This window comes from Rhinoraja longicauda, chromosome 34, assembly GCF_053455715.1.
Source record: "Rhinoraja longicauda isolate Sanriku21f chromosome 34, sRhiLon1.1, whole genome shotgun sequence".
NCBI lineage: Eukaryota > Metazoa > Chordata > Chondrichthyes > Rajiformes > Arhynchobatidae > Rhinoraja > Rhinoraja longicauda.
The window spans coordinates 189388-201672 of record NC_135986.1 but is presented as its reverse complement, the minus strand read 5'-3'; the positions used below and the strand labels follow the sequence as shown (position 1 = coordinate 201672).

At 53.7% G+C, this 12285-nt stretch overlaps 1 protein-coding gene across 1 annotated transcript in view; it reads right to left on the bottom strand.

Annotated features, from left to right (window-relative positions):
* LOC144609725 (E3 ubiquitin-protein ligase RNF167-like) overlaps window positions 1-3819 on the bottom strand; it is an 80108-nt gene extending 76289 nt beyond the window's left edge. Inside the window, exon 1 of the mRNA XM_078428230.1 lies at window positions 3687-3819. The gene's annotated coding sequence lies outside the window, so the exon portion shown is untranslated. The remainder of the gene's footprint in view (window positions 1-3686) is intronic.
* Between the last annotated feature and the right edge of the window lie 8466 nt (window positions 3820-12285).

The window sequence follows — 12285 nt, the reverse complement described above, 5'->3', positions numbered from 1 at the left end:
GAGGGGATGTGGACTTTAGTGGTAGAAATCAACATCCCCTACCTTAACTGCGATCTGAAGAAGGCTCCTGATTCGAAATGTCACCTATCCATGTTCTCCAGAGATGCTGCCTGGCCCAGAGTTACTCCAGCATTTTGTGTCTGTCTTTGATATAAACCAGCATCTGCAATTCCTTTTTATTATATGGATAGGTGATGTTTCTTAATGTCTAAACCCGAAATGTCACCTATCCATGTTCCCCACAGATGCTGCCTGACCCGCTGAGTTACTCCAGCACTCTGTGAAACGTCACCTATCCATGTTCCCCACAGATGCTGCCTGACCCGCTGAGTTACTCCAGCACTCTGTGAAACGTCACCTATCCATGTTCTCCAGAGATGCTGCCTGGCCCACTGAGTTACTCCAGCATTTTGTGTCTGTCTTTGATATAAACCAGCATCTGCAATTCCTTTTTATTATATGGATAGGTGATGTTTCTTAATGTCTAAACCCGAAATGTCACCTATCCATGTTCTCCACAGATGCTGCCTGACCCGCTGCGTTACTCCAGCACTCTGTGAAACGTCACCTATCCATGCTCCCCATAGACGCTGCCTGACCCGCTGAGTTACTCCAGCACTCTGTGAAACGTCACCTATCCATGTTCCCCATAGACGCTGCCTGACCCGCTGAGTTACTCCAGCACTCTGTGAAACGTCACCTATCCATGTTCTCCAGATGCTGCCTGACCCGCTGCGTTACTCCAACATTTTTTGTCAAGAACCAGTCAATCTCTGCTTTTAAAAGACCCAAAGACTTGGCCTCCACCATTGTCAGTGGCAATGGATTCCACAGATTCACCACCCTCTGACTGTTCCTTTGCATTTTGCTTGATTCCAGCAACTACAGTTTCTTGTATTTTCACCTATGACTGTCAGTGTCATCAGCAAAGTTCAAAATCTCACACCTCATTCACCCGAACTCATCGATATACACTGTAGCTGCCTGACACCAAGAAGACTCATGCATTCATGAGGGGAATAGATAGGGTGAATGCACAATCTTTTACCTAGAGTTGGGGAATCAAGAACCAGAGAACATCACTTTAAAGAGGGAAGGGATATTTTAAGAGGAACCCAAGGGGCAGCTATTTCCTCGCAAAGGGTGGTGGGTATATGGAACGAGCTGCCAGACAAGGTAGTTGAGGCAGGTTCTATAACAACATTTAAAAAGGCATTTGGATAGGTTCGCAGGTTGGAAAGGGTGAGGGATATGAGGCAAATGCGGGCAGGTGCAACTAGCGTAGATGGGGCATCTTGGTTGGCATGTTCAAGTTGGGCCAAAGATATGGCTGTTTCTGGCACGTCAACACCTGCCTTGTATCCTCCCGATCACCTTTATCCAGCCTGTTTTCACACCTTTTCCACTGCTCTCCAAAGCGACAACCAAACCCCCCACACCACGACCTAAAGCTCCTTCCTGCAATTCCACTCCGCTTCCACTTCACCCAGTCAGCTCCCTGCTACCCACTCTAACCTCACCAGGAGCCACGAGTGTCACTGCCACCTCTTGCCATATGCACAATGCCATCACACTCCACCCATGTACCCCTCAATCACACTGCCCCACACCCCACCTCACCCTGCCAGCACCCCTCAACCACACTGCCCCACACCCCACCTCACCAACACCCCCCCAACCACACTGCCCCACACCCCACCTCACCAACACCCCCCCAACCACACTGACCCACACCCCACCTCGCACCCTCCAACCACACTGACCCACACCCCACCTCACCCCCCAACCACACTGACCCACACCCCACCTCACCAACACCCCCCCCAACCACACTGCCCCATACCCCACCTCACCAACACCCCCCCAACCACACTGACCCACACCCCACCTCACCAACACCCCCCCAATCACACTGCCCCACACCCCACCTCACCAACACCCCCCCCAACCACACTGCCCCATACCCCACCTCACCAATAACCCCCCAACCACACTGACCCACCTCAAACGACTTACACCCCTCAACCACCCGGACCACCGCCTCATTCAGTCTCCCCCTCACCACAACCCCCTCACCCATATCCTCCATCTCCATACCCATCACTTGCCATGCCACACACCTTGCCCACTCACCATACCTCGTCACCTTTCTATGCCTTCACCCCACGATCACCTCCACTCATGTCAGCCTCACCTCCCCCACATTCAACTCCCTCACTATCTCCTCTCATCTCCCCCTCACCCTGTGGCCCAGGATCAACAACCACCATCCACACTCCCACCTCACACTCCCTCCTCAGACCCTCACCCCCCACTGCCCCTCACCCCCACAGCCCCTCACCCCCACTGCCCATCACCCTGTGGCCCAGGATCAACACCACTGCCCCTCACCCCCACTGCCCCTCACCCCCCACTGCCCCTCACCCCCACTGCCCCTCACCCCCCCTGCCCCTCACCGCCCACTGCCCTTCACCCCCCACTGCCCCTCACCCCCACTGCCCCTCACCCTCACCCCCCACTGCCCCTCACCCCCACTGCCCCTCACCCCCCACTGCCCCTCACCCCCACTGCCCCTCACCCCCCCTGCCCCTCACCCCCACTGCCCCTCGCCCCCCACTGCCCCTCACCCCCCACTGCCCCTCACCCCCCTCACCCCCACTGCCCCTCGCCCCCCACTGCCCCTCACCCCCCACTGCCCCTCACCCCCACTGCCCCTCACCCCCCACTGCCCTTCACCCCCTCACCCCCCACTGCCCCTCACCCCCCACTGCCCCTCACCCCCACTGCCCCTCACCCCCAGTGCCCCTCACCTCCACCGCCCCTCACCCCCCCTTCACCCCCACTGCCCCTCACCCCCACTACCCCCCACCCTCACCCCCCACTGCCCCTCACCCCCCACTGCCCCTCACCCCCACTACCCCCCACCCCCACTACCCCCCACTGCCCCTCACCCCCACTACCCCCCACCCCCCACTGCCCCTCACCCCCCACTGCCCCTCACCCCCACTGCCCCTCACCCCCCACTGCCCCCCTCACCCCCCACTGCCCCCCTCTCACCTCCCCCTCACCCCCCTGCCCCTCACCCCCCACCCCCCCACCACCCCTCACCCCCCACCCTCCCCCTCACCCCCCACCCCCCCCCCCTCACCCCCCACCCCCCCCCCCCACACCCCCACCTCACCCCCCTGCCCCTCACCCCCCACCCCCCCTCACCCCCCACCCCCCCTCACCCCCCTCTCACCCCCCCCCTCACCCCCCACCCCCCCTCACCCCCCCCTCACCCCCCACCCCCCCTCTCACCCCCCTCTCACCCCCCCCCTCACCCCCCACCCCCCCCCTCACCCCCCACACCCCCTCACCCCCCCCTCACCCCCCTGCCCCTCACCCCCCACCCCCCCTCACCCCCCCCTCACCCCCCTCTCACCCCCCCCTCACCCCCCTCACCCCCCACCCCCCCTCACCCCCTCACCCCCCCCCCACACCCCCCCCCACCCCCCCCTCACCCCCCCCAACCCCCCTCACCCCCCACCACCCTGTGGCCCAGCCAGGATCAATGCCCACTATCCGCACTCCCATCTCCCCCTCACCCCGATGGCCGCCGCCGCCGCCGCCCCCACCTCCCGTACGGCGATGCCAGCTCCTCACCGCCGCGTCGGAGATTAGCTACAGGCAGCTGTCAGACTCACCGACAAGCTGGGAGGCTCAGGGTGGGTGACGGGGCCCACTCCCTATCGTCCGCTCCGTCCCCTCGACTCCATAACAGAGGAAAATGGCGGCGCCTTCCCCGCCCGTCAATCACACCCAGACCCTCCCCCTACGTCACCCTCATCGCCCCGCCCCCACGTCACCTGCACCACCCGTCAATCACGTCCCACCCCATCCGCTGCATCACCCGCCTCGCCCATCAATCACACACAGCCCCTCCCCCTACGTCACCCTCATCGCCCCGCCCCCACGTCACCCGCACCACCCGTCAATCACGTCCCACCCCGCCCCCTGCATCACCCGCCTCGCCCGTCAATCACACCCAGCCTCACGTCACACTCATCGCCCCGCCCCCCGTCACCCGCACCACCCGTCAATCACGTCCCACCCCGCCCCCATGCATCACCCGCTCCGCCCCCTACGCCTACCGTCTCGCCCGTCAATCACAACCAGAACCACGCCTACGTCACCCGCCTCGCTCCGACCCACCCGTCAATCACGTCTAGCACCTCCCCGCTATTTACGTCACCCGCATCGCCCGCCCTGCCCCCGCCCGTCAATCACGTCCCACCCCGCCCTCGCCCGTCACCTGCTTCGCCCCGCCCCTAACGTCAACCGCCTCGCCCTCTCCCCGTTCGTCAACCACGTCTAGCCGTGCCCCCGCTCCCGTCCGTCAACCACGTCCCCGCCCCGCCCGTCAATCACATCTAGCCCCGCCCCCTGCGTCACCTGCGTCGCCCCGCCCCGCCGGTCAATCACGTCCCGCCCCGCCGGTCAATCAAGTCCCGTCCCGCCCTTCAACCTACGTCATCATGCCCGTATATCATGCAGTGCCCCGCCCCTCTACGTCACCATCCACGCCCCGCCCTCCGCCCGCGTCACTCCCCGTCTATCACGGCCCCGACCGCTCGGCCCCTCTACACCCAGCCTGGCGGCGGCGGTAGCAGCGGCTTTGTCGCGCGTTCGATCCTCTCGTCCGGCGCTGCTTCTTTGGAGTTTGTCCCCTGCCTTTTGTATGTAGAATATTGAACAGCGCACTGTAGGTTGGAACTGCAGTTACTGGATTAAACCGGACATAGTTTCCCTTTCCCCATGACTTTCAGTCTGAAGAAGGGTCTCATATCATATCATATCATATCATATATATACAGCCGGAAACAGGCCTTTTCGGCCCACCAAGTCCGTGCCGCCCAGCGATCCCCGTACATTAACACTATCCTACACCCACTAGGGACAATTTTTACATTTTACCCAGCCAATTAACCTACATACCTGTACGTCTCGACCCGACACGTCCCCCGTTCCTTCTCTCCAGAGATGCTGCCTGACCCGCTGAGTTACTCCAGCATTTTGTACCTCTGAGTTCCTCCTCCAGCATTTGTGTCTTTTGAACAGTATAGCACAGGCCCTTCAGCCCAAATTGTCCATGCTGATCATGATGCCAGGTTAAACTAATCTCTTCTGCCAACACATATACATTACTCTCCATATCCACATGTTTATCTAAAAGTTGCTTAAACACAACTGTTACTTCTGCCTCCACTGCCACACTTGACAGCGCGTTCCAGGCACCCACCAATCTCAGTGTTAAAAAAACCGTGATCCATATCCCTCCATTCGAGGGAGTAACTTTACACTTTGGACTGAGCCGAGTTCCATTGTGGTATCTCAGGGAAAACATTGTGGAAGTTGTGAGGCATTGTGACATGCAGCTCTAGAGATCTCAGATTCCCTCTTTACTGTGCCTTCTCAATCTTCCCCTTTGTCCATGAGGGGGTAGTTCATAGGTTCATAGGAGCAGAATTAGGCCATTTGGCCCATCAAGTCTCCTCCACCATTCAATCACGGCTGATCTATCTTTCCCTCTCAACCCCATTCTCCTGCCTTCTCCCCAAAACCCCTGACACCCGTACTAATCAAGAATCTATCGAATGAGTGAATGAATGAATGAATGAATGAATGAGTGAATGAATGAATGAATGAATGAATGAATGAATGAATGAATGAATTAATTAATTAATTAATTGATTAATTCGTTTATTGGCCAAGTATGTGCACATACAAGGAATGTTGCTTGGTGCTCCGCTCACGAGTAACAACACAAACATATAGTGAACAATTAAGAATAAAGCATAAAACATTAAAACATTAAGAATACAACATTACAGATTAAACATGTGAGTGAAATAAACCAGAGCAAAAAGAGACGACAGACTTTTGGTTATTGAGTAGAGCTAGTAACAATAGACAATAGACAATAGATGCAGGAGGAGGCCATTCGGCCCTTCGAACCAGCATCGCCATTGAATGTGATCATGGCTTATCATTCTCAATCAGTACCCCGTTCCTGCCTTCTCCCCATATCCCCTGACTCCGCTATCACTAAGAGCTCTATCTAACTCTCTCTTGAAAGCATCCAGAGAATTGGCTTCCACTGCCTTCTGAGGCAGAGAATTCCACAGATTCACAACTCTCTGACTGAAAAGGTTTTTCCTCACCTCTGTTCTAAATGGCCTAACCTTTATTCCTAAACTGTGGCCCCTGGTTCTGGACTCCCCCAACATTGGGAACATGTTTCCTGTTTCTAACGTGTCCAATGCTCACGGAAAGAAAGATTCTCCAAAATGTTTAAAAAATGCAGGAGTAACTTAGTGGGTCAGGTACCAACCCATGGTCGGTTGACGTTGTGGGTCAGGACCCTTCTTCGGACTCCACAGAGGGGGAGCAGTGAAAGAGGGTCTCACAGAATTCCCACCAGTGAGGGAAAGAGCAATTGGAAGGAGATTTTGCAGTGGAGCAGTGAAAATGTAGAAACAAGGAAATGCAGATGGTAGGACTAGGGTTGTGGAAGAGATAGAGACAATGTGCTGGAGTAACTCAGCGAGACAGGCAACAGTCTGAAGAAGGGCACAAAATGCTGGAGTAACCCAGCGGGACAGGCAGCATCCTATCTTCTCTGCCACAGAAGGCAGTGGAGGCCAATTCACGGGACATTTTCAAGAGAGAGTTAGATATAGCTCTTAGGGAAAACTGAATCAAGGGATGTGTGGAGAAAGCAGGAACAGGGTACTGATTCTGGATGATCAGCAGTGATCATATTGGGATGGGATTGAGAGTTTGGGATGGGATTGAGAGTTTGGGATGGGATTGAGAGTTTGGGGATGGGATTGAGAGTTTGGGATGGGATTGAGGGTTTGGGATGGGATTGAGAGTTTGGGGATGGGATTGAGAGTTTGGGATGGGATTGAGAGTTTGGGATGGGATTGAGAGTTTGGGGATGGGATTGAGAGTTTGGGATCAGATTGAGAGTTTGGGATGGGATTGAGAGTTTGGGATGGGATTGAGTGTTTGCGATGGGATTAAGAGTTTGGGGGATTGGATTGAGAGTTTGTGATTGGATTGAGAGTTTGGGATGGGATTGGATCGAGAGTTTGGGATGGGATTGGATTGAGAGTTTGGGAGGGGATGGGATTGAGAGTTTGGGGGATTGGATTGAGAGTTTGGGATGGGATTGAGAGTTTGGGATGGGATTGAGGGTTTGGGATGGGATTGAGAGTTTGGGATGGGATTGAGAGTTTGGGATCGGATGGAGAGTTTGGGATGGGATGGAGAGTTTGGGATGGGATTGAGAGTTTGGGGGATTGGATTGAGAGTTTGGGATGGGATTGGATTGAGAGTTTGGGATGGGATTGGATTGAGAGTTTGGGAGGGGATGGGATTGAGAGTTTGGGGGATTGGATTGAGAGTTTGGGATGGGATTGAGGGTTTGGGATGGGATTGAGAGTTTGGGATGGGATTGAGAGTTTGGGATTGGATTGAGAGTTTGGGATGGGATTGAGAGTTTGGGATGGGATTGAGAGTTTGGGGGATGGGATTGAGAGTTTGGGGGATTGGATTGAGAGTTTGGGGGATCGGATTGAGAGTTTGTGATGGGATTGAGAGTTGGGGGATCGGATTGAGAGTCTGGGATTGGATTGAGAGTTTGGGATTGTGATGGGATTGAGAGTTTGTGATGGGATTGAGAGATTGGGATGGGATTGAGAGTTTGGGATGGGATTGAGAGTTTGGGATGGGATTGAGTGTTTGGGATCGGAATGAGAGTTTGTGATCGGATTGAGAGTTTGTGATCGGATTGAGAGTTTGGGGGATTGGATTGAGAGTTTGAGAGTTTGGGATGGGATTGAGAGTTTGGGATTGGGATTGGATTGAGAGTTTGGGGATTGTTTTTTTTGCAGTGAGATTGGGTTCCTCCCATCGGCAGTATCTCGGGGTGGGTCCGGTGGCAGATTTCCATTCCAATAGCGCCTATTAACGCCTATTTGTCAGCCTGGGTTGGCGGTGTGGACCAGTGCAAGGTCGAGGCGAGTGTGTGTGTGTATGTGCACGGTGGTCTCAGCATGGCGCAGCGATTCCTCGACCTGCAGACACACACGGCGGACATCTATATCCACCAGGGACGGGTTGACGGCGGCGACCGGCCTCTCGGCCCCTTCCCTCCCTACCCGCTGGCCGGCGATGAGCGGCGCGGCCCGGGGCAACATGCGGACGGCGAGGCTTGGTGGGCAGGTAAGACTCACCTGAGGTGGGATGGATGTGTCCATGTTCCAACCCACTCCCTCTCTCCTAGATGTTGCCTGACCTGTTGAGTTACTCCAGCATTTTGTGCTACCTCCATGTTCCACCTAACTCTCTCCGTATCTAAATATGATCTTTGGGTCATCACCAGGTAGGGTTAGAAAATAAGTGCAGATGCCGGTACAAATCGAGGGTATTTATTCACAAAATGCTGGAGTAACTCAGCAGGTCAGGCAGCATCTCAGGAGAGAAGGAATGGGCGACACCATGTGTGCCGTTGGTCAACCAACCTAGTCAACACTTTCTGTCGCCTCTCACAGAGTGATACAGTGTGGAAACAGGCCCTTCGGCCCAACATGCCCGTGCCGACCAAGATACCCCATCTACACTCGCCCCACCCGCCTGCGTTTTGGCCCATATCCCTCCACACCTGTCCTATCCATGTACCTGTTCAATTATCTTTTAAACGTCTCGACAGTCCCTGCTTCAACTACCTCCGCCGGCAGCTTGTTCCATACACCCACCACCCTCTGTGTGGAAACAGGACCTTCGGCCCAACTTTCCCATGCTGACCAACATTGTCCCAGCTACACTAGTCCCACCTGCCTGTGTTTGGTCCATATCCCATTAAACCTGTCCTATCCATGTACCTGTCTAACTGTTTCTTAAATGTTGGGCAATGGTGGATCACCTCCACACTGGGGATGAAAGGTCACAATAGATGCAGGAGGAGGCCATTCGGCCCTTCGAGCCAGCACCACCATTCACTGTGTTCATGGCTGATCATCCACAATCAGTACCCCGTTCCTGCCTTCTCCCCATACCCCCTGACTCCACTATCATTAAGAGCTCTGTCTACCTCTCTCTTGACTATTGTCTATCCAGATAATTGGCCTCCACTGCTTTCTGAGGCAGAGAATTCCACAGATTCACAACTCTCTGAGTGAAAAAGTTTTTCCTCATCTCCGTTCTAAATGGCCGACCCCTTATTCTTAAACTGTGGCCCCTTGTTCTGGACTCCCCCAACAACGGGAACGTGTTTCCTGCCTCTAGCGTATCCAATCCCTTAATAATCTTATATGTTTCAATAAGATCCCCTCTCATTCTTCTAAATTCAAGTGTATACAGACCTAGTCGCTCCAGTCTTTCAACATACGACAGTCCCGCCATTCCGGGAATTAACCTCGTGAACCTACGCTGCACGCCCTCAATAGCAAGAATATCCTTCCTCAAGTTTGGAGACCAAAACTGTAAACAATACTCCAGGAGCGGTCTCACTAGGGCCCTGTACAACTGTAGAAGGACCTCTTTGCTCCTATACTCAACTCCTCTTGTCATGAAGACCAACATGCCATTAGCTTTCTTCACTGCCTGCTGTACCTGCATGCTAACTTTAACTTTAAGTGGCTGATGAACAAGGACACCCAGATCTCGTTGTACGTCCCCTTTTCCTAACTTGACAACATTCAGATAATAATCTGCCTTCCTGTTCTTACCACCAGAGTGGATAACCTCCTCTATGGCTCACCCTCAAAAATCATCAATAAACTCCAATACATCCAGAACTCCGCTGCCCGTCTACTCACCCACTCCCTGACCCGTGACCATATCACCCCCGTCCTCTACAAGCTCCACTGGCTCCCCATCTCCCCCAGAGAATCCAGTACAAGGTCCTCCTCATGACCTACAAAGCCCTCCATAACCTGGCCCCATCCTACCTGACCGACCTCCTCCACAGGCACACTCCCACCTGCACCCTCCGCTCTGCTGCTGCTAACCTCCTGTCCCCCCCCCCCCATCCGGACCAAACTCAGATCCTGGGGGGACAGGGCTTTCTCCATCGCTGCTCCCACCCTCTGGAACTCACTACCCCAAACCGTCAGAGACTCCTCCACACTCACCACATTCAAAACATCACTGAAGTCTCACCTGTTCAACACTGCCTTCAACCACTGACCGTCACCTCACCTTATTTTTCCTTTTCTGTTCGTTTACTTATTATCATTTTTTTTTCTTCTATGTTTTAGTAATCCCTGTAAAGCGTCTTTGAGTTTTTAGAAAAGCGCTATACAAATGTAATGCATTATTATTATTATCCACATTAAATTGCATCTGCCCACTCACACAACCTGTCCAAGTCACCCTGCAACCTCATAGCATCTTCCTCACAGTTCACACTACCACCCAGCTTTGTATCATCTGCAAATTTGCTAATGGTACTTTTAATCCCTTCATCCAAGTCATGAATGTATATTGTAAAACTGTTCTGACTGTCTACTCTCCCGATGCCTCTCATAAATGTATTTACTTCTATCAAGTGTCCTGTCAACCTCTAAGGTTGCAGACGCAGTGTGTGGGTTGTGATGTGCTGGTTTCCCTTCTGCATGGCAGATGCGTCCTTGCTCAGCAGTGCCCTGGACCTCTGGCCTGAGCCGTGCCTGAAGCGTTTGTCCCGTGAGTCAGTCATCGCTGAGGCGGACCAGACTGAGAGCGCCAACGTGGCCTCGTGCTCTCAGCAGCAAGAGGGTAAGTGTCCATGTGGCACAGCGGGAATCGCTGAGAAAGGTGGTCGTAGAGTCACAGAGTGATACAGTGTGGAAACAGGCCCTTCATAGAGTCACACAGTGATACAGTGTGGAAACAGGCCTTTCATAGAGTCACACAGTGATACAGTGTGGAAACAGGCCCTTCATAGAGTCACACAGTGATACAGAGTGGAAACAGGCCCTTCATAGAGTCACAGAGTGATACAGTGTGGAAACGGGCCCTTCATAGAGTCACAGAGTGATACAGAGTGGAAACAGGCCCTTCATAGAGTCACAGAGTGATACAGTGTGGAAACAGGCCCTTCATAGAGTGATACAGTGTGGAAACAGGCCCTTCATAGAGTCACAGAGTGATACAGTGTGGAAACAGGCCCTTCATAGAGTGATACAGTGTGGAAACAGGCCCTTCATAGAGTCACACAGTGATACAGAGTGGAAACAGGCCCTTCATAGAGTCACAGAGTGATACAGTGTGGAAACGGGCCCTTCATAGAGTCACAGAGTGATACAGAGTGGAAACAGGCCCTTCATAGAGTCACAGAGTGATACAGTGTGGAAACAGGCCCTTCATAGAGTCACAGAGTGATACAGTGTGGAAACAAGTAGTATAAGAAAATAACTGCAGATGCTGGTACAAATCGAAGGTATTTATTCACAAAATGCTGGAGTAACTCAGCGGGTCAGGCAGCATCTCGGGAGAGAAGGAATGGGTGACGTTTCGGGTCGAGACCCTTCTTTAGACTGAGAAACAGGCCCTTCATAGAGTCACAGAGTGATACAGTGTTGAAACAGGCTCTTCAGCCCAACTTGCCCACACGGGCCAACATGTCCCATCTATACTAGAGTGATACAGTGTGGAAACAGGCCCTTCATAGAGTCACAGAGTGATACAGTGTTGAAACAGGCCCTTCAGCCCAACTTGCCCACACTGACCAACATGCCCCATCTACACTAGTCCCACCTGCCTGCGTTTGGTCCATATCCCTCCAAACCTGTCCTATCCACGTACCTGTCTAAATGTTTCTTAAATATAGTCCCAGCCTCAACTACCTCCTCTGGCAGCTTGTTCCATTCACCCACCACCCTCTGTGTGCAAAAGTTACCCCTTGGATTCCTATTAAATCTTTTCCCCTTCACCTTCAACCTATGTCCTCTGGTCCTCGATTCCCCAACTCTGGGCAAGAGACTCTGTGGGTCTACCCGGTCTATTCCTCTCATGATTTTGTACACCTCTATAAGATCACCCCTCATCCTCCTGCGCTCCATGGAATAGAGAGACCCAGCCTGCTCAACCTCTCCCTACAGCTCACACCCTCTAGTCCTGGCAACATCCTCGTGAATCTTTTCTGAACCCTTTCAAGCTTGACTATCTTTCCTACAACAAAGTGCCAGGACTGAACACAATATTCTAAATGCGGTCTCACCAACGTCTGGTACAACTGCAACGTGACCTTCCAAC